This window comes from Coregonus clupeaformis, chromosome 8 (genome assembly GCF_020615455.1).
Source record: "Coregonus clupeaformis isolate EN_2021a chromosome 8, ASM2061545v1, whole genome shotgun sequence".
Classification (NCBI taxonomy): Eukaryota; Metazoa; Chordata; class Actinopteri; order Salmoniformes; family Salmonidae; genus Coregonus; species Coregonus clupeaformis.
The window spans coordinates 39,807,601-39,827,600 of NC_059199.1; the positions used below are offsets into that span (position 1 = coordinate 39,807,601).

General features: G+C 46.6%; 1 protein-coding gene and 1 pseudogene across 2 annotated transcripts in view; one reads left to right on the top strand and one right to left on the bottom strand.

Annotated features, from left to right (window-relative positions):
- The window catches only part of LOC121572027 (adhesion G protein-coupled receptor B2), a 467,080-nt gene that overhangs the window by 76,802 nt on the left and 370,278 nt on the right, over positions 1–20,000 (top strand). The window lies entirely within an intron of this gene.
- LOC121572566 lies at positions 15,386–16,081 on the bottom strand (annotated as a pseudogene).

Here is a 20,000-nt window from a genome sequence, read left to right on the forward strand (position 1 = left end):
AGCTTCTAAATTACACATGCGTATTACTAGGTTAATTCTCTGATCCTTTGACTGGATGGAGGACGTCCTCCGGAAGTCATCATAATTACCACGTAGGTCTATGGATGGGGGTGAGGAGCACCAGCCTCCTAGGTTTTGCATTGAAATCCATGTAGCCAGAGGAGGACAGAAAAAAACTGTCCTCCGGCTACACCATGGTGCTACCCTAGAGGGTAAGTGTTGAGACTATGGTACACCTTTGTTGCACAGTGTGTTTTAATCATGTATTTGGTGACGTGAATATATTTATTATAGTTTAATCTAAAAAGGATAACTTTTTAAATGTTTAATTATTTTAATTTTTTTGTGAAATTGACTGAGTGGGATGGTCCTCCCCGTCCTCCTCTCAGGAGCCTCCACTGCAGTACAGTATACCTGCTGTGTCAGCTCTCCTCCTCTCATCCCTTGCTCCGCAGCCCTAAAAACACAGGGAGGAAATAAAGAGAGAGGAAATAATTAAACACTTCAAAGAGAAATCTGCTTTGCAGCTAGTGATAGAGAGAGAAAGAGAGAGGGGCAGAGAGAGGGAGAGAGAGAGAGGGAGTGAGAGAGGGAGAGAGAGAGAGGGGCAGAGAGAGGGAGAGAGAGAGAGGGGCAGAGAGAGAGAGAGAGAGAGAGAGAGAGAGAGAGAGAGAGAGAGAGAGAGAGAGAGAGAGAGAGAGAGAGAAAATAGGGTGGAGGGGAAAATAGATGTTTAGTGGGTGGGGGTTGACAAGCAGGGTGGTGAACCAATGGTCTAAATTAATAATGTTGAATCAATATCAATATTATTAACAAACCATATTTTGGTTCTTAGTCTTTTCCAGTAAACACCAGCAGCTAAGTGAAGCCTACATGACCGTTCTAGATATTTTTTTTAGAATTAATGAAACCAAATGATAACACATATTTAATTACACAACCAAATTATCACACCAATTTAGGAGGCAGTATTGTATACACCAATTTTCTCAAACAAGGAGTTCAACATATTTGAGAAAATGTGTGAAAACACTTATTTTAGCAGTTTCATATGAAGCTGTTTCAAGTAAAAAGTGTAACACGTTTTGTTCGTGTTATACAAGAACAGGTTTTCACTTTAGAAGACTTCCATGTTATCACATTGAGTATTCATATATTCCTGTAATATGCACAAGCAGGCTGGCATGCCTGTACTAAAATATCCCAATTGGCCTGAGGACCCCTGGCTGTTCAACGTGACTGTGTAAATCACTGTCTACACACTACTGAACTAGACTCCATTCACTGGGATTTATACTACACACAAACACACAGACACACAGACACACAGACACACACACACACACGGACACACACACGGACGCACACACAGACGGACACAGACACATGGACACACACACGGATGCACACACAATCACATATACACACACATTCATGCACGCGCACACACACATACACACAGACACACACACACACAAACACACACACACAGGTATTTACCTTACTTATGTTAGTGGGACAAAAGCTCCAGGGTAACAGATGACTTCTCTATGCTCTCTTACCCATTACACACTCACACACACACACACACACACACACACACACACACACACACACACACACACACACACACACACACACACACACACACACACACACACACACACACACACACACACACACACACACACACACACACACACACACTCACACACACACACACACACACACACACACACACAAACACAGCTGGAAATCTGCTTTTTCCCTCATTGAAAATGAAATCCATTTGAAGCATGTTTCATTATGACTCTACCCTTTCTCAATGTCATCTCCTCAGTGTGTGTAGGGATTACACATCTTTCAATGGGCCTGGTGTTGATCAGTGTCATGCAGGGCTATGCAGGCAGTGGGGTGTGTGTATGTGTGAGTGTGTGTTTGCTGCAACAACACACTGCCTCTACAATCTCTCTCTCTCTCTCTCTCTCTCTCTCTCTCTCTCTCTCTCTCTCTCTCTCTCTCTCTCTCTCTCTCTCTGTCTGTCTGTCTGTCTCTCTCTCTCTCTCTCTCTCTCTCTCTCTCTCTCTCTCTCTCTCTCTCTCTCTCTCTCTCTCTCTCTGTCTGTCTGTCTGCTCTCTCTCTCTCTCTCTCTCTCTCTCTCTCTCTCTCTCTCTCTCTCTCTCTCTCTCTCTCTCTCTCTCTCTCTCTCTCTCTCTCTCTCTCTCTCTCTCTATTGCTACCTCTCCCTCCATCTTCTGAATGGTGTGAATAGAATGGTGTAATCTTGTCTTTTTGGCAGGAGTGTGTCTGTGTGTCTCATGTCACTGAGAAAGAGAAGAGAGCACAGCACTGTGTTGTTCTGTGCTCTCCAAGGCCCACTGGATACTATCCACCTCATTTTCCAACTCTTTTAAAACACGGAAGACAAACGCGGAAACTATGGATACAACTGTGAGGGAGCGTACTCAGCACAGCATCGGGAGTGCATGTAGTGTAGGCTACCTATAATTTTGTTATCTGATCAACTTTTATTTTATTTTGCTCTGTAAATTGACTGGATATATTCACTACAGTATCAAGTCTAACATTGAGCTTTGAATTATGGGCTAATATGCATACGCTTCTAACTTAGGCTATAGGCTACATCTTGAGCCTGCTGTTTTGCACAATTACACCCCTGGCCTCTCCGCTGCCACGGCTATTCCTCTTAAATATTGTGGAATCCCAGGAAAAGCCAGACTACAAAAGCCTGTTGGACACTTATTTTGACTTATTTCTTTAGCCTACTAATAGCCTATTGGAGGAGGGATGGTGGGAACAGTAAATGTCCACCAGAGCTGTTGCCAGATAATTGAATGTTCATTTCTCTACCATAAACCGCCTCCAGCGTCGTTTTAGAGGATTTGTCAGTGTGTCCAACCGGCCTCACAACCACAGACCACGTGTAACCACGCCAGCCCAGGACCTCCACATCCGGCTTCTTCATCTGCGGGGTCGTCTGAGACAGCTGATGAAACAGAGTATTTCTATCTGTAATTAAGCCCTTTTGTGAAAAACTAATTCTGATTGGCTGGACCTGGCTCCCCAGTGGGTGGACCTATGCCCTCCCAGGCCCACCCATGGCTGTATCCCTGCCCAGTCATGTGAAATCCATAGATTAGGGCCTAATGAATGTATTTCAATTTACTGATTTCCTTATATGAACTGTAACGCAATGAAATCGTTACATGTTGCGTTTATATTTTTGTTCAGTATACTTCTCTTGTCTACAAATATAGGCCTAATCAATAGAATTGCCTTGCCAAACCGCAGCCTGGAGGAATGCACTACAGATCTGCCATTTCATAATCTTTTTTTTTTTTTTTGCACTTTGACTAGATAATATTTAGCCTATAGCTCTAATATTTAGCTAATAAATGGCCTAATATCTAGCTAATGTTTAGCTTCTTACTTTGGCTACACATCACTAGCCTCTCTCTTCCAGCTGTTCCAATTAGCAACAGGCCATAGCAGGGGTAGGCAACCCTGGTCCTGGCGTGCCTCAGGCACTTCATATTTTTGATTTAACCGACCTGGAAGACCAGGTGTGTTGAATTTAGGAAATCACTGAACTGATCAATTAGCTCAGTTGGTCAGGTGTGGAGCCTAGCTGGGACAAAATCCTCCAGTACCTGGGACACTCCAGGGAACAGGGTTGCCCACCCCTGGGCTATAGGCTACACAAGCCTCTCCGCAATAGGCCATTCCTCTTCTCATGAAATCTAAGGAAAATATATAGTAAAAGCTATAGGACATTTATTTTTTATTATTGTTTATACTAGGCCTAATAGCCTATTCGGAGAGAGAAGCTGGCTTGGTCTGGCTAATTGCTGAATGTAAAACAGGCCTACAGCATAGAAAATGCATGTTGAGGAATGTTGCGGAGAGAAAGTGCATTGGTGTGATTCCTTTTTGCCGGTTATGATAACATTGTAGCACTGATGCATTGCAAGTGGTTGCACAGGACACACAGTGATATGAACAGTGAAAAAGAAGACCAAAAGAAATTGACAACCATAAAAAAAAATGGAAATCACTTGAAAACCACTTGAGCATGGAGGCAATGACATGCTGTAAAAGATGTGCAGGCTAAACAGCGTTTGTTGTTGAATTGCTACATTTAAATACGAGTGACTATATTATTTTTCATTAGGCCTACATGTACATTGAAGTATTATTTTCAGTTGTCAATATGACAATGATCATCCTGAAATCACTGAATGGTCTGAACCAGTATCTGTGTGTTAGAGACCTCATGAATGGTCTGAACCAGTATCTGTGTGTTAGAGACCTCATGAATGGTCTGAACCAGTATCTGTGGGTTAGAGACCTCATCAATGGTCTGAACCAGTATCTGTGTGTTAGAGACCTCATGAATGGTCTGAACCAGTATCTGTGGGTTAGAGACCTCATGAATGGTCTGAACCAGTATCTGTGGGTTAGAGACCTCATGAATGGTCTGAACCAGTATCTGTGTGTTAGAGACCTCATGAATGGTCTGAACCAGTATCTGTGGGTTAGAGACCTCATGAATGGTCTGAACCAGTATCTGTGGGTTAGAGACCTCATGAATGGTCTGAACCAGTATCTGTGGGTTAGAGACCTCATGAATTGTCTTGTGTTACCACCTTATTAATTGGCAGTGTGCAGTAGGTTGTGTTCATCAGTATATTGACAGGTGTAGTATTTTTTATTTATTTATTTAAAAAGAAAATTAGGGGGTAGATCAGCTTAATATTGCAGATAGATTGTAACTTCCATCAATGTAATTGTCTGCATCACTTCCAATCCCCCATGATATATATATATATATATATATATATATATATATATATATATATATATATATATATATATATATATATATATATATATATACATATATATACATATATATATATACAGTGGGGAGAACAAGTATTTGATACACTGCCGATTTTGCAGGTTTCCCTACTTACAAAGCATGTAGAGGTCTGTCATTTTTATCATAGGTACACTTCAACTGTGAGAGACGGAATCTAAAACAAAAATCCAGAAAATCACATTGTATGATTTTTAAGTAATTAATTAGCATTTTATTGCATGACATAAGTATTTGATACATCAGAAAAGCAGAACTTAATATTTGGTACAGAAACCTTTGTTTGCAATTACAGAGATCATATGTTTCCTGTAGGTCTTGACCAGGTTTGCACACACTGCAGCAGGGATTTTGGCCCACTCCTCCATACAGACCTTCTCCAGATTCTTCAGGTTTCGGGGCTGTCGCTTGGCAATACGGACTTTCAGCTCCCTCCAAAGATTTTCTATTGGGTTCAGGTCTGGAGACTGGCTAGGCCACTCCAGGACCTTGAGATGCTTCTTACGGAGCCACTCCTTAGTTGCCCTGGCTGTGTGTTTCAGGTCGTTGTCATGCTGGAAGACCCAGCCACGACCCATTTTCAATGCTCTTACTGAGGGAAGGAGGTTGTTGGCCAAGATCTCGCGATACATGGCCCCATCCATCCTCCCCTCAATACGGTGCAGTCGTCCTGTCCCCTTTGCAGAAAAGCATCCCCAAAGAATGATGTTTCCACCTCCAAGCTTCACGGTTGGGATGGTGTTCTTGGGGTTGTACTCATCCTTCTTCTTCGTCCAAATACGGCGAGTGGAGTTTAGACCAAAAATCTCTATTTTTGTCTCATCAGACCACATGACCTTCTCCCATTCCTCCTCTGGATCATCCAGATGGTCATTGGTAAACTTCAGACGGGCCTGGACATGTGCTGGCTTGAGCAGGGGGACCTTGCGTGCGCTGCAGGATTTTAATCCATGACGGTGTAGTGTGTTACTAATGGTTTTCTTTGAGACTGTGGTCCCAGCTCTCTTCAGGTCATTGACCAGGTCCTGCCGTGTAGTTCTGGGCTGATCCCTCACCTTCCTCATGATCATTGATGCCCCACGAGGTGAGATCTTGCATGGAACCCCAGACCGAAGGTGATTGACCGTCATCTTGAACTTCTTCCATTTTCTAATAATTGCACCAACAGTTGTTGCTTTCTCACCAAGCTGCTTGCCTATTGTCCTGTAGCCCATCCCAGCCTTGTGCAGGTCTACAATTTTATCCCTGATGTCCTTACACAGCTCTCTGGTCTTTGCCATTGTGAAGAGGTTGGAGTCTGTTTGATTGAGTGTGTGGACAGGTGTCTTTTATACAGGTAACGAGTTCAAACAGGTGCAGTTAATACAGGTAAAGAGTGGAGAACAGGAGGGCTTCTTAAAGAAAAAACTAACAGGTCTGTGAGAGCCGGAATTCTTACTGGTTGGTAGGTGATCAAATACTTATGTCTTGCAATAAAATGTAAATTCATTACTTAAAAATCATACAATATGTTTTTCTAGATTTTTGTTTTAGATTCCGTCTCTCACAGTTGAAGTGTACCTATGATAAAAATTACAGACCTCTACATGCTTTGTAAGAAGGAAAACCTGCAAAATCGGCAGTGTATCAAATACTTGTTCTCCCCACTGTATATACACACACATATATATATATATATATATATATATATATATATATATATATATATACAGTGAGGGAAAAAAGTATTTGATCCCCTGCTGATTTTGTACGTTTGCCCACTGACAAAGACATGATCAGTCTATCATTTTAATGGTAGGTTTATTTGAACAGTGAGAGACAGAATAAAAACAGAAAAATCCAGAAAAACACATGTCAAAAATGTTATAAATTGATTAGCATTTTAATGAGGGAAATAAGTATTTGACCCCTCTGCAAAACATTACTTAGTACTTGGTGGCAAAACCCTTGTTGGCAATCACAGAGGTCAGACGTTTCTTGTAGTTGGCCACCAGGTTTGCACACATCTCAGGAGGGATTTTGTTCCACTCCTCTTTGCAGATCTTCTCCAAGTCATTAAGGTTTTCGAGGCTGACGTTTGGCAACTCGAACCTTCAGCTCCCTCCACAGATTTTCTATGGGATTAAGGTCTGGTGACTGGCTAGGCCACTCCAGGACCTTAATGAACTTCTTCTTGAGCCACTCCTTTGTTGCCTTGGCCGTGTGTTTTGGGTCATTGTCATGCTGGAATAACATTCCACAACCCATTTTCAATGCCCTGGCTGAGGGAAGGAGGTTCTCACCCAAGATTTGACGGTACATGGCCCCGTCCATCGTCCCTTTGATGCGGTGAAGTTGTCCTGTCCCCTTAGCAGAAAAACACCCCCAAAGCATAATGTTTCCACCTCCATGTTTGACGGTGGGGATGGTGTTCTTGGGGTCATAAGCAGCATTCCTCCTTCTCCAAACACGGCGAGTTCAGTTGATGCCAAAGAGCTCAATTTTGGTCTCATCTGACCAAAACACTTTCACCCAGTTCTCCTCTGAATCATTCAGATGTTCATTGGCAAACTTCAGACGGCCCTGTATATGTGCTTTCTTGAGCAGGGGGACCTTGCGGGCGCTGCAGGATTTCAGTCCTTCACGGCGTAGTGTGTTACCAATTGCTTTCTTGGTGACTATGGTCCCAGCTGCCTTGAGATCATTGACAAGATCCTCCCGTGTAGTTCTGGGCTGATTCCTCACCGTTCTCATGATCATTGCAATTCCACGAGGTGAGATCTTGCATGGAGCCCAAGGCCGAGGGAGATTGACAGTTATTTTGTGTTTCTTCCATTTGTGAATAATCGCACCAACTGTTGTCACCTTCTCACCAAGCTGCTTGGCGATGGTCTTGTAGCCCATTCCAGCCTTGTGTAGGTCTACAATCTTGTCCCTGACATCCTTGGAGAGCTCTTTGGTCTTTGCCATGGTGGAGAGTTTGGAATCTGATTGATTGATTGCTTCTGTGGACAGGTGTCTTTTATATAGGTAACAAGCTGAGATTAGGAGCACTCCCTTTAAGAGTGTGCTCCTAATCTCAGCTCGTTACCTGTATAAAAGACACCTGGGAGCCAGAAATCTTTCTGATTGAGAGGGGGTCAAATACTTATTTCCCTCATTAAAATGCAAATCAATTTATAACATTTTTGAAATGCGTTTTTCTGGATTTTTTTGTTGTTATTCTGTCTCTCACTGTTCAAATAAACCTACCATTAAAATTATAGACTGATCATTTCTTTGTCAGTGGGCAAACGTACAAAATCTGCAGGGAATCAAATACTTTCTTCCCTCACTGTATATACATATATACATACACACATATACACACATACATACATACACACATACACACATATACCTATCATTATAGTTATTGGCTTGGTGGATGGCCCTTAACTCACACAACACAACTAACATTATTATTACAACAGAACTAGTCTACTGGTAGGTCTAGCTAACATTATTATCACAACAGAACTAGTCTACTGGTAGGTTTAGCTAACATTATTATCACAACAGAACTAGTCTACTGGTAGGTCTAGCTAACATTATTATCACAACATAACTAGTCTACTGGTAGGTCTAGCTAACATTATTATCACAACAGAACTAGTCTACTGGTAGGTCTAGCTAACATTATTATCACAACAGAACTAGTCTACTGGTAGGTCTAGCTAACATTATTATCACAACAGAACTAGTCTACTGGTAGGTCTAGCTAACATTATTATCACAACAGAACTAGTCTACTGGTAGGTCTAGCTAACATTATTATCACAACAGAACTAGTCTACTGGTAGGTCTAGCTAACATTATTATCACAACAGAACTAGTCTAGTAGTAGGTCTAGCTAACGTTAGCAAATTTGAATGAAATACATATAACATTACACGTATACTTGTTTACTTGCATTTTATACTCTATAAATTGACTCCTTCAAATAATTTACTCTGGCAGGTTTTCCACCGGAGTGCTGCAGTAGGGAAATACATCTGAAGTCGAATCCATCACTTCTGTTGTTTGGCTGTGCCCATAGCAATGTTAGAAAATGAGGTGGATAAGGTCCTCAAACACAACTCTTGACCTCGAAGCCAGTTCCACTGCATTTTTTAATTGTTCCCCTCTAATCAGGGACGGATTTAGACCTGGGACACAAAGTGTGTGCAATTCATTATCAGGTAGAACACGAAACCAGCAGGCTCCGGAACTTATAGGGAAAGAGTTGAGTATCCCTGCCATAGGTTCTCTTTCTAATACTCTGGAGACCAAAATACACACAAACAAAATGCACACACACAATGATTTCTAGTCGAAGTGTAGTCTGGACTGAACATAATCAAGCGTTTTGTGATATCATCATGCTAGCAGTTTGAACCAAAGTTAACTTGCATTACATGGTGGCTCTAATGAACATAGACTAGGGTGTAACATAGTGGACCGGTATTAGACTAGGGTATAACATAGTGGACCAGTATTAGACTAGGGTATAACATAGTGGACCAGTATTAGACTAGGGTATAACATAGTGGACCAGTATTAGACTAGGGTATGTATAATATAGTGATACAGTATTAGACTAGGGTGTAACATAGTGGACCAGTATTAGACTAGGGTGTAACATAGTGGACCAGTATTAGACTAGGGTGTAACATAGTGGACCAGTATTAGACTAGGGTATGTGTAACATAGTGGACCAGTATTAGACTAGTGTAACGATCCCGGCTGTCTGAGTCGGGTCCTGTCTGGTGACTAGTTTTTCCTGTTCGTAATCTCCAGTTTCCCGAGGGTTCGGGAACGCTCCGGGGAGCGCTCTTGTTTTCCGCACCTGCATCCCATCAGCAATCTGCACACCTGGTCCTGATCATCACCCTTCTTAGGCTCTGGCCGAACATCCAGTTCCTGCCGGATCGTTAGCCATGAACAGTAGGTTTTGTCAGAGTATCAGTCCTAGAGCGTCTAGCGTTAGTTTTGTTGTTTTGTACCTTGTTGGTTTTTGGTTTACTTACCTCCGTTTTTGTCCCATCTGCAGTCACTCGTCCGGAACCTTCACCCTACCTCTGCCTGATGGTCGGCGGCTGCCGAGCCATCACTGGACCAACAACTGCACCCTCAACAACTCATCCACGCCGCCCGCTCTGTCCCTGGATTATTCTGCACCTTTTTTGAATCTGTAATAAACCCTCACCTTCGTTCAACTCTCCTTGTCCTGGTCTGCTTCTGGGTTCTGTCTGAGGGAACCGTGACAGAACGATCCGGCCAGTAATGAACCCAGCGGACCTGGACTCTGTTCGCCATGCCATTACCCAGCAGGAGAAGATGTTGGGCCATCATAGCACGGTACTACAGGAGATCGCGTTGTCAGTTCGGAACCTTTCTTCCGGTCTGACGGAGGTCCAGAACCAACGCCAGTGTCCGGTGGAGGACCCACTACCGGTTTCACCCATCTCGCCTGCCGCTTCTGAAGTTGTGTCCCTCCGTGAGCCCAAGGTTCCGACGCCGGATAAATATGAGGGGAGCTGGGAAGATGCCGTTCCTTCCTTATGCAGTGTGGATTAGTGTTCGATCTACAGCCCTACTCTTATGCCACAGACAAGGCTAGGATAGCCTTTGTGATTGAGTTGCTGCGTGGTCGAGCGCTGGAGTGGGCTTCAGCCGTTTGGGAACGACAGGATCCCTGCATGGCTTCATACCAGGGTTTCACGGCCGAGATGAGGAAGCTCTTCGACCATTCCGTCCGAGGGAGGGACGCAGCTAGGCGCCTGTTTTCTCTTCACCAAGGAACTCGCAGCGTGGCCGACTTCGTGATCGAGTTCAAGACGTTGGCTGTGGAGAGTGGGTGGAACGAGGAGTCTTTGCAAGCGGCCTTTTACCAGGGTCTGTCGGAGCAGCTCAAGGATGAGTTGATCTCTTATCCGGAGCCTAGTGACCTGGACAGCTTGGTAGCCTTGTCTATTCGGGTGGATAATCGAGTCCGAGAGCGAAGGAGGGAGAAGCAATGGGGTCCGTCCAATCGATCAGCTTCTCAGTTCCCAGTCGGGTCGGGTGGTGGACCAGAACACGTCGATCATTCTCCACCACAAAGGATTAGTGGAGAGGACCTCTCTCCCGATTCTGAACCCATGCAAGTGGGGCGGCACGGGTTAACCAAGGAGGAGCGTCAACAGAGACGTAAGACCAACTGCTGCCTCTACTGTGGTCGCTCGGGACATTACATCTCCACTTGTTCCCGGCGGTCGTCAAACTGCCCGGCTCGCTAAAGTTGGGAGGACTGTTAGCGAGCCAGTTTCAACCTCTCAGTACCTCTGTCAGACCCCGTTTTCCGGCTACCCTTGTGAACAGGAATCAGAGCTTAGCGCTTAACGCTTTTATCGATTCAGGTGCCGATGGAAGCTTTCTTGATGCCGAGTTGGTGGAACAGCTGGGGCTTTCCAAGGAGCAATTGCCGGAAGCCATTGAAGCGACCACTCTGAACGGCAGTAGTCTGGCACGTATCACGATGAGGACTGAACCGGTTAAGATGCGGTTGTCGGGGAATCATTCTGAGATGATTTCATTCTTCATTCTGCCGTCTTCCCATGTTCCTCTGGTCCTTGGTTACCCCTGGCTGAAGGAACACAATCCCACGTTCGATTGGGTGACGGGCAAGGTAACGAGTTGGAGCCTTGATTGTCATGCTAACTGTCTCAAGACTGCCTGCCCCCATTCGGTTCCCAGTCAGGTGATTGAGGCTAAACCCCCAGATTTGTCCCTGGTTCCCGAGACATATCACGATTTGGGGAAGTTTTCAGTAAGCAGAAGGCTCTGTCACTTCCTCCCCACCGACCATATGATTGTGCCATCAACCTGGTCCCTGGAGCTGTCTACCCCAAGGGAAGGTTATACAGTATCTCCCGACCTGAACGTGAGGCGTTGGAGACCTACATCAAGGAGTCCCTAGCTGCTGGTCTCGTTCGTCCTCGTCATCACCCCTGGGGGCAGGATTCTTCTTTGTGGGTAAGAAGGATGGCTCTCTTCGACCGTGTATTGATTATCGGGGGTTGAATGACATCACGGTCAAGAACAAGTATCCCCTGCCCTTGATGAGTTCTGCCTTCGACTCCTTACAGGGTGCTACGGTGTTCACCAAGCTAGACCTACGCAATGCGTATCACCTGGTCCGGATCAGAGAGGGGGACGAGTGGTTGACGGGTTTCAATACACCGATGGGTCACTTGGTATCAGGTGATGCCGTTTGGACTGACCAATGCTCCAGCGGTATTCCAGAGTATGGTGAACGACGTCCTGAGAGATATGATCGGTCTCTTTGTGTTTGTTTACCTGGATGACATTCTGATCTTCTCGAAGGAACCTTCCGACCACGTCCAGCATGTCCGGCAGGTTCTGCAGCGATTGTTGGAGAATCGCCTGTTCGTGAAGGCCGAGAAGTGCGAGTTTCACGCCCACACGACATCCTTTCTCGGGTACATCATCTCCAGGGGAGAGATTAGGATGGACCAGGAGAAGGTTAGAGCGGTTCTGGAATGGGCCCAGCCCGGTACGAGATTGCAGCTCCAGAGATTTTTGGGGTTTGCGAATTTCTACCGCAGATTCATCCGGGATTACAGCCGCGTGGCCGCTCCATTAACTGCCTTGACTTCCAGTATCAGGACCTTCAAGTGGAATCCGGAGGCGGATCGTGCGTTTCTGGATTTGAAGAGGCGATTCACCAACGCACCGATTCTCTCTCAACCGGACACGGCCCGTCAGTTCGTCGTTGAAGTGGACGCGTCTGATGTGGGAGTTGGCGCCATCCTGTCGCAGCGATGCTCCACGGACAGTAAACTCCATCCCTGCGCCTACTACTCTCGTCGCCTTTCGCCTGCGGAGAGGAATTACGATGTGGGTAACCGGGAGCTTCTCGCGGTGAAACTTGCCTTGGAGGAGTGGCGCCACTGGTTGGAGGGGGCGGAGCAACCGTTTATTGTCTGGACTGACCACAAGAATCTTGCTTACGTGCAATCGGCTAAACGTCTCAACTCCCCGTCAGGCCAGGTGGGCGTTGTTTTTCGGACGATTCAGGTTTTCCCTGACGTTCCGACCTGGATCTAAGAACGGCAAGGCGGACGCCTTGTCCCGGATGTTCTCCAAGACGGAGGAGAGTGGGTCCAAGACCGAGACAATTCTCCCCCGGAACTGCGTCGTGGGAGCAGTTAGTGGAAGATTGAGGAGGAGGTGCTGGCGGCCCTTCGGACTCAGCCCGGTCCCGGTAACGGTCCACCCGGTCGGTTGTTTGTGCCTGAGTCGGTTCGTCCGGCTGTCCTCAAATGGTCCCACGCCAGCAAGATGGCTTGTCACCCTGGCGTGGCTCGGACAATGGCGTTTCTTCGCAGACGCTTTTTGGTGGCCTGCCACGGCCGAGGATACTCGGGGGTTTGTTGCTGCCTGTCCAGTGTGTGCGCAGAATAAGAGTACCAATCGGCCCAGCTCTGGACTACTTCACCCCCTTCCTATTCCCCGGCGACCATGGTCGCATCTGGCCCTGGACTTCGTCACTGGGTTGCCCGCTTCTGAGGGGAACACGGTCGTTCTGACTATCGTGGACAGATTCAGCAAGTTCGCCCACTTTGTGCCAATTGCCAAGCTTCCCTCTGCCTCGGAGACGTCCGAGATCCTGGTTAGGGAGGTTTTCAGGGTCCACGGTTTGCCCAGTGATATCGTTTCCGACCGTGGCCCTCAGTTTACCTCTGCTGTCTGGAAGTCCTTCTGTTTGGCCATTGGAGCTACAGTCAGTCTCACATCTGGTTTTCACCCCCAATCCAATGGTCAGGCGGAGAGAGCCAACCAGAAGATGGAATCCACGCTACGCTGTCTGGTCTCTTCCAACCCCACCTCCTGGGTCTCTCAGTTGCCTTGGGTTGAGTATGCCCACAATACTCTTCCTACATCTGCCACTGGGATGTCTCCCTTCCAGTGCCTGTATGGCTACCAACCTCCCCTGTTTCCTTCTCAGGAGAAGGAGCTCTCAGTGCCTTCTGTTCAGGCCCATATTCGTCGTTGCCACCGGACCTGGCATCGGGCCAGAAAGGCACTCCTTAGAGTTTCGGACCGGTATCAGCTCCCAGGCGAATCGTCGCCGGATCCCCGCTCCCACCTATACCATCGGAGATAGGGTTTGGTTGGCCACACGGGATCTTCCGTTACGGACTGAGTCTAGGAAGTTGTTACCGAGTTCATTGGTCCGTTTGTGGTGGAGAAGGTGATCAATCCAGTGGCAGTTCGACTCAAACTACCGAGGGACGCTCAGAGTCCATCCCACCTTTCATGTCTCCTGCCTCAAGCCTGTCTTCCTCAGTCCTCTGTTGCCTCCTCCGCCTCCTCCTCCTCCTCCTCGGATGATCGGAGGGGTCCTGCCTACACGGTGCGTCGCATCATGGATTCCAGACGGCGGGGCCGGGGTTTCCAGTATCTCGTGGACTGGGAGGGGTATGGCCCTGAGGAGAGGAGTTGGATTCCGCGGCGACAGGTCCTAGATGCGGACCTCATCAGTGACTTCTACCGCCTCCATCCTGGCGCTCGGGAGTCCGCCCGGTGGCGTTCGTCGGAGGGGGTACTGTAACGATCCCGGCTGTCTGAGTCGGGTCCTGTCTGGTGACTAGTTTTTCCTGTTCGTAATCTCCAGTTTCCCGAGGGTTCGGGAACGCTCCGGGGAGCGCTCTTGTTTTCCGCACCTGCATCCCATCAGCAATCTGCACACCTGGTCCTGATCATCACCCTTCTTAGGCTCTGGCCGAACATCCAGTTCCTGCCGGATCGTTAGCCATGAACAGTAGGTTTTGTCAGAGTATCAGTCCTAGAGCGTCTAGCGTTAGTTTTGTTGTTTTGTACCTTGTTGGTTTTTGGTTTACTTACCTCCGTTTTTGTCCCATCTGCAGTCACTCGTCCGGAACCTTCACCCTACCTCTGCCTGATGGTCGGCGGCTGCCGAGCCATCACTGGACCAACAACTGCACCCTCAACAACTCATCCACGCCGCCCGCTCTGTCCCTGGATTATTCTGCACCTTTTTTGAATCTGTAATAAACCCTCACCTTCGTTCAACTCTCCTTGTCCTGGTCTGCTTCTGGGTTCTGTCTGAGGGAACCGTGACAACTAGGGTATGTGTTACATAGTGGACCAGTATTAGACTAGGGTGTAACATAGTGCTACAGTATTAGACTAGGGTATGTTTACACCACTACCATCACCATCTCCCCCTCATACACCAAATGGCACCCTATTCCCTATATAGTGCATTACTTTTGATCAGGGAGTATAGGGCTCTGGTCAAAGGTAGTGTACTATAAAGGGAATATGGTATCATTTGGGATGCACACACTCTGCTTCCTCAGCTGACAGCTGGTGACATTTCAGCTGTTCCTCTCCATGGTGATTAGGTTAGGGTGGCAGATATGGAAGGGGGTGACATTTTCAGCCAGCACATCTCTGTCACCTCATGCGTGACCTATAGGTCTGCTGTTGAATGTTATCCTCCTCCTCCTCCTCCTCCTCCTCCTCTTCCTCCTCTTCCTCATCCTCTTCCTCATCTTCCTCTTCCTCTTCCTCCTCCTCCTCCTCCTCCTCCTCCTCCTCCTCCTCCTCCTCCTCTTCTTCCTCCTCTTCCTCCTCCTCCTCCTCCTCTTCCTCCTCCCTCTCCTACTCCTCCTCTTCCTGAACCTCCTCCTCCTCCTCCTCCTCCCCCTGAACCTCCTCCTCCTCCTCTTCCTCCTCCTCTTCCTCCTCTCCTCCTCCTCCTCCCCTCCTCCTCCCCTGAACCTCTTCCTCCTCCTCTTCCACCTCCTCCTTCTCTTCCTCCTCCCCCTCCTACTCCTCCTCTTCCTGAACCTCCTCCTCCTCCTCCTCCTCCTCCTCCTGAACCTCCTCCTCCTCCTTCTCCTCCTCTTCCTCCTCATCTTCCTCCTCCTCTTCCTCCTCCTCCTCCTCTTCCTCCTCCCCCTCCTCCTCCTCTTCCTGAACCTCCTCCTCCTCCTCCTCCTGAACCTCCTCCTGAACCTCCTCCTCCTCTTCCTCCTCCTCCTCCTCCTCTTCCTCCTCCTCCTCCTCCTCTTCCTCCTCCCCCTCCTACTCCTCCTCTTCCTGAACCTCCTCCTCCTCTTCCTGAACCTCTTCCTCCTCCTCTTCCTCCTCCTCTCCTTTTCTCCCTCTCTCCTCTCATTGCCTCTTTTTCATGTCCATTATTCCCAGCCTATAATGATATCCCTGTTCCTTCATCCTTTACTCCTCTTCTCCCTTACGGTCTCTCTCCTCATTCCTCATCAATCTCCTCTCTCTCTTCTCCTCTCATCCCAGTGTCATCCTGCTCTCCCTAACTCTCTTATTTCTCCTCCTTATCCTTCTCCACTCCTCTGCACTTCTCCTTCTCTACCTCCTCCTCTGCTCTTTTCTCCTCTAATCTCTCTCCACTCTTCTCAGCCTGAGATGACATCCCTTCATCCCAGCGTGTCCTTCATCTTAGGGTGTTCTTCATCCCAGGGTTTCCTTCATCCGAGTGTCATCCTGTGATTTCCCTCTATTAGTCAGACATGTTTCATTTATCACACTCTTATCCCTCAGCCTCTTACAAACCCTGCCTTTGTACCCCCCCTCTCTCTCTGTGTGTGTGTGTGTGTGTGTGTTAGTGTGTGTGTGTGTGTGTGTGTGTGTGTGTGTCTGTGTATGTGTGTGTGTGCCTGTGTGTATTCACATGTTCTTTCAAACAGACTGGTGGTAAAAGTGTTAAGATCACAGCTCAACAGAGCTCTCTCTCTCACATTACGAGGTCTCGTTTATAAAACGGCTGTAATTTGAAAGCCACTGATAAGACTCACTGGACAAGGCTATCGCGCTGAAGCGACTGTGCATGTTCCCCTGTTGCTCTAAGGGTTGTACATCTCTGATACGATGTGTTAGCACAATGTAAGGGCAGGACATGTTTCTGGTCAGGTCACGTAGTCAGGTTAAACAACTGGCCCAAAGGATAGGGATGACTGGAGAGGGAGACTGGGATTTTAAGAGGGAGGGAAAGAGAGAGAGAGAGAGAGAGAGAGAGAGAGAGAGAGAGAGAGAGAGAGAGAGAGAGAGAGAGAGAGAGAGAGAGGGGTGATGATGTGAAAGGAAGACAGATTATGAGAGAAGAAAAAAGAAAGAGGGTTAGGGAGATGACCGGAGAGATTGAGACAGAGTTCTGTAGAAGATGGAAAGAGGAAAGGTGGAGAGATGGAGAGGTGGGAAAGGGAAAACAGGAGAGAGAAAAGTAGCAGCTCACACGAAGCAGTAGATAAGAGCCGCTCAAAAAGCCCTGAATCAGGAAGTCTGAATTATTGATGTGCTTAACTCATTTATGTATGTGAGAGAATGTGTGTGTGTGTGTGTGTTTGTGTGGTCGTGTGTGTGTGTGTGTGTGTTTTTTGATGCAGCCTCCCTGAAGAATGCTATGGGAAACCATTGCACATCAATAAATCAGATCATGCTGTGTGTGTGTGTGTGTGTGTGTGTGTGTTTTTTTGTGTGTGTGTGTGTGTGTGTGAAGACATACCACTGCTTTGTTACCTCCCTCCATAATTGAGCTCAGCTTTCTCAGCTGAGGCACCTTATTCTTTAATACAGTACAGTGCAGACAAGACTATTATACCATGATATCATATAGACTCTTCTATTATACCATGATGTCATATAGACTCTTCTATTATACCATGATGTCATATAGACTAGCCTATTATACATGATGTCATATAGACTATTATACCATGATGTCATATAGACTCTTCTATTATACCATGATGTCATATAGACTAGCATATTATACATGATGTCATATAGACTATTATATCATGATGTCATATAGACTCTTCTATTATACATGATGTCATATAGACTATTATACCATGATGTCATATAGACTAGCCTGTTATACCATGATGCCATATAGAATAGGCTATTATACCATCATGTCATATAGACTATCCTGCTATACCATGTCATATAGAATATTATACCATGATGTCATATAGACTAGCCTGTTATACCATGTTGTCATATAGACTATCCTGTTATACCATGATGTCATATAGACTAGCCTGTTGTACCATGATGTCATATAGACTAGCCTGTTATACCATGTTGTCATATAGACTATCCTGTTATACCATGATGTCATATAGACTAGCCTGTTATACCATGATGTCATATAGACTATGCTGTTATACCATGATGTCATATAGACTAGCCTATTATACCATGATGCTACAGGCATCAGCATGTTTCAGTTCGGCTGGCGCCTAGCTGAACTCGGCTAGTCGAACTGAACGAGTGTGCTCGCATACTCCCTAAAAAGTGAAAAAACGACAATAGTAGTGTTTGTAAATTTTGAGACGCCATAGCCAGTATACACTTATTCAAAATAACTCAAGAAATATGTCATTCATTTTGACGTTTTTGCCGAAGAGATCTTAGTCATACAATTTTACATCTAACGAAGATGTTTGGTATAGTATTTTTCAATGAAAAAATGTGAATGAAAACGACTCTTGTTGAATGACATCAAAGACTTTTGAAGAATCCCTACTGTTGACCAATCACTGATGAAGGGGCGTAGACTTCGAATCCGAACTTCGGCTTGCCTCCGAAAAAACCCTCAACGAAGTCCAAAACGAACAAAACGTCACAAAATGTCATCATAATATATGCACAAACTCTACCGAACTGTTTCGGCTGAGAAGCATGTGGATGCCTTTAGACACAAACCCACACACACGAATAATGAGTCACTGCCATCACGTATATTGTATATGAAAGCCCAGATGAAGTAAACCTGTCAGAAAATGACAAATAAAAAAGAGAAAGATATAAAAAGAGAAAGATAGAATGACTGGGAGAATATAGTTGTCGGTGGCTGATATTTACTGGATATTGTATTGTGTATAATTTGGAAAGTCGGCACTAGCGAGATGTGCTACATTTCATCCGAAGCAACAAATGTTATTTTTGTTCATACAGTATAGAGCTTAATACAGTAGAGAAACATGATTCCCTCTGTTGTCATGCTATCTCTATGCCTTGCCCAGCTTGCCGGAAGATGTGCTATCCCACCTCTTATCTCCATATACCTATATATATATCTCTGCTTTTCCCCTCCACTCCTTCCACAACCTTAAACCTCTCTTCTCTCATCCTCTCTCTACCCCTTACCCTCTCCCTCTCTGGCTCTCTCTCTGGCTCTCTCTCTCTCCCACCCCTAACCCTCTCACCTGCCTCTCTCTCTCTCTCTCTCTCTCTCTCTCTCTCTCTCTCTCTCTCTCTCTCTCTCTCTCTCTCTCTCTCTCTCTCTCTCTCTCTCTCTCTCTCTCTCTCTCTCTCTCTCTCCATCCCTAACCCGTTCCTCAGCCTCCCGCTCTCTCCCTCTCTTCCTTTCATGTCTATGAAAGACTCATTAGTGCAGCCTCTCACTGTCACACTCCTTTCTGGGGAGACTGTTGACATGGTGATGTAACCCTGGCCCCTAGCCTCTTACCCTGGCCCCTAGCCTCTTACCCTGGCCCCTAGCCTCTTACCCTGGCCCCTAGCCTCTTACCCTGGCCCCTAGCCTCTTACCCTGGCCCCTAGCATCTTACTCTGACCCCTAGCCTCTTACTCTGATTCCTAGCCTCTTACCCTGGCCCCTAGCCTCTTACCCTGGCCCCCAGCCTCTTACCCTGGCCCCTAGCCTCTTACTCTGACCCCTAGCCTCTTACCCTGGCCCCTAGCCTCTTACCCTGGCCCCTAGCATCTTACGCTGGCCCCTAGCCTCTTACCATGGCCCCCAGCCTCTTACCCTGGCCCCTAGCCTCTTACCCTGGCCCCTTCAATCTCTTAAAATAGCCCCTAGCCTCCTACCCTGGCCCCTTCAGTCTCTTAAAATAGCCCCTAGTCTCTTACCATGACCCCTTCAATCTCTTAAAATGGCCCTTGGCCTCTTACCATGACCCCTTCAGTCTCTTAAAATGGCCCCTGGCCTCTCAAGCTCTTTTAATAGTGGCCCTTTCATCAGAGCATGAAGAGAAAAGCACACACACATGGCCATGCACAC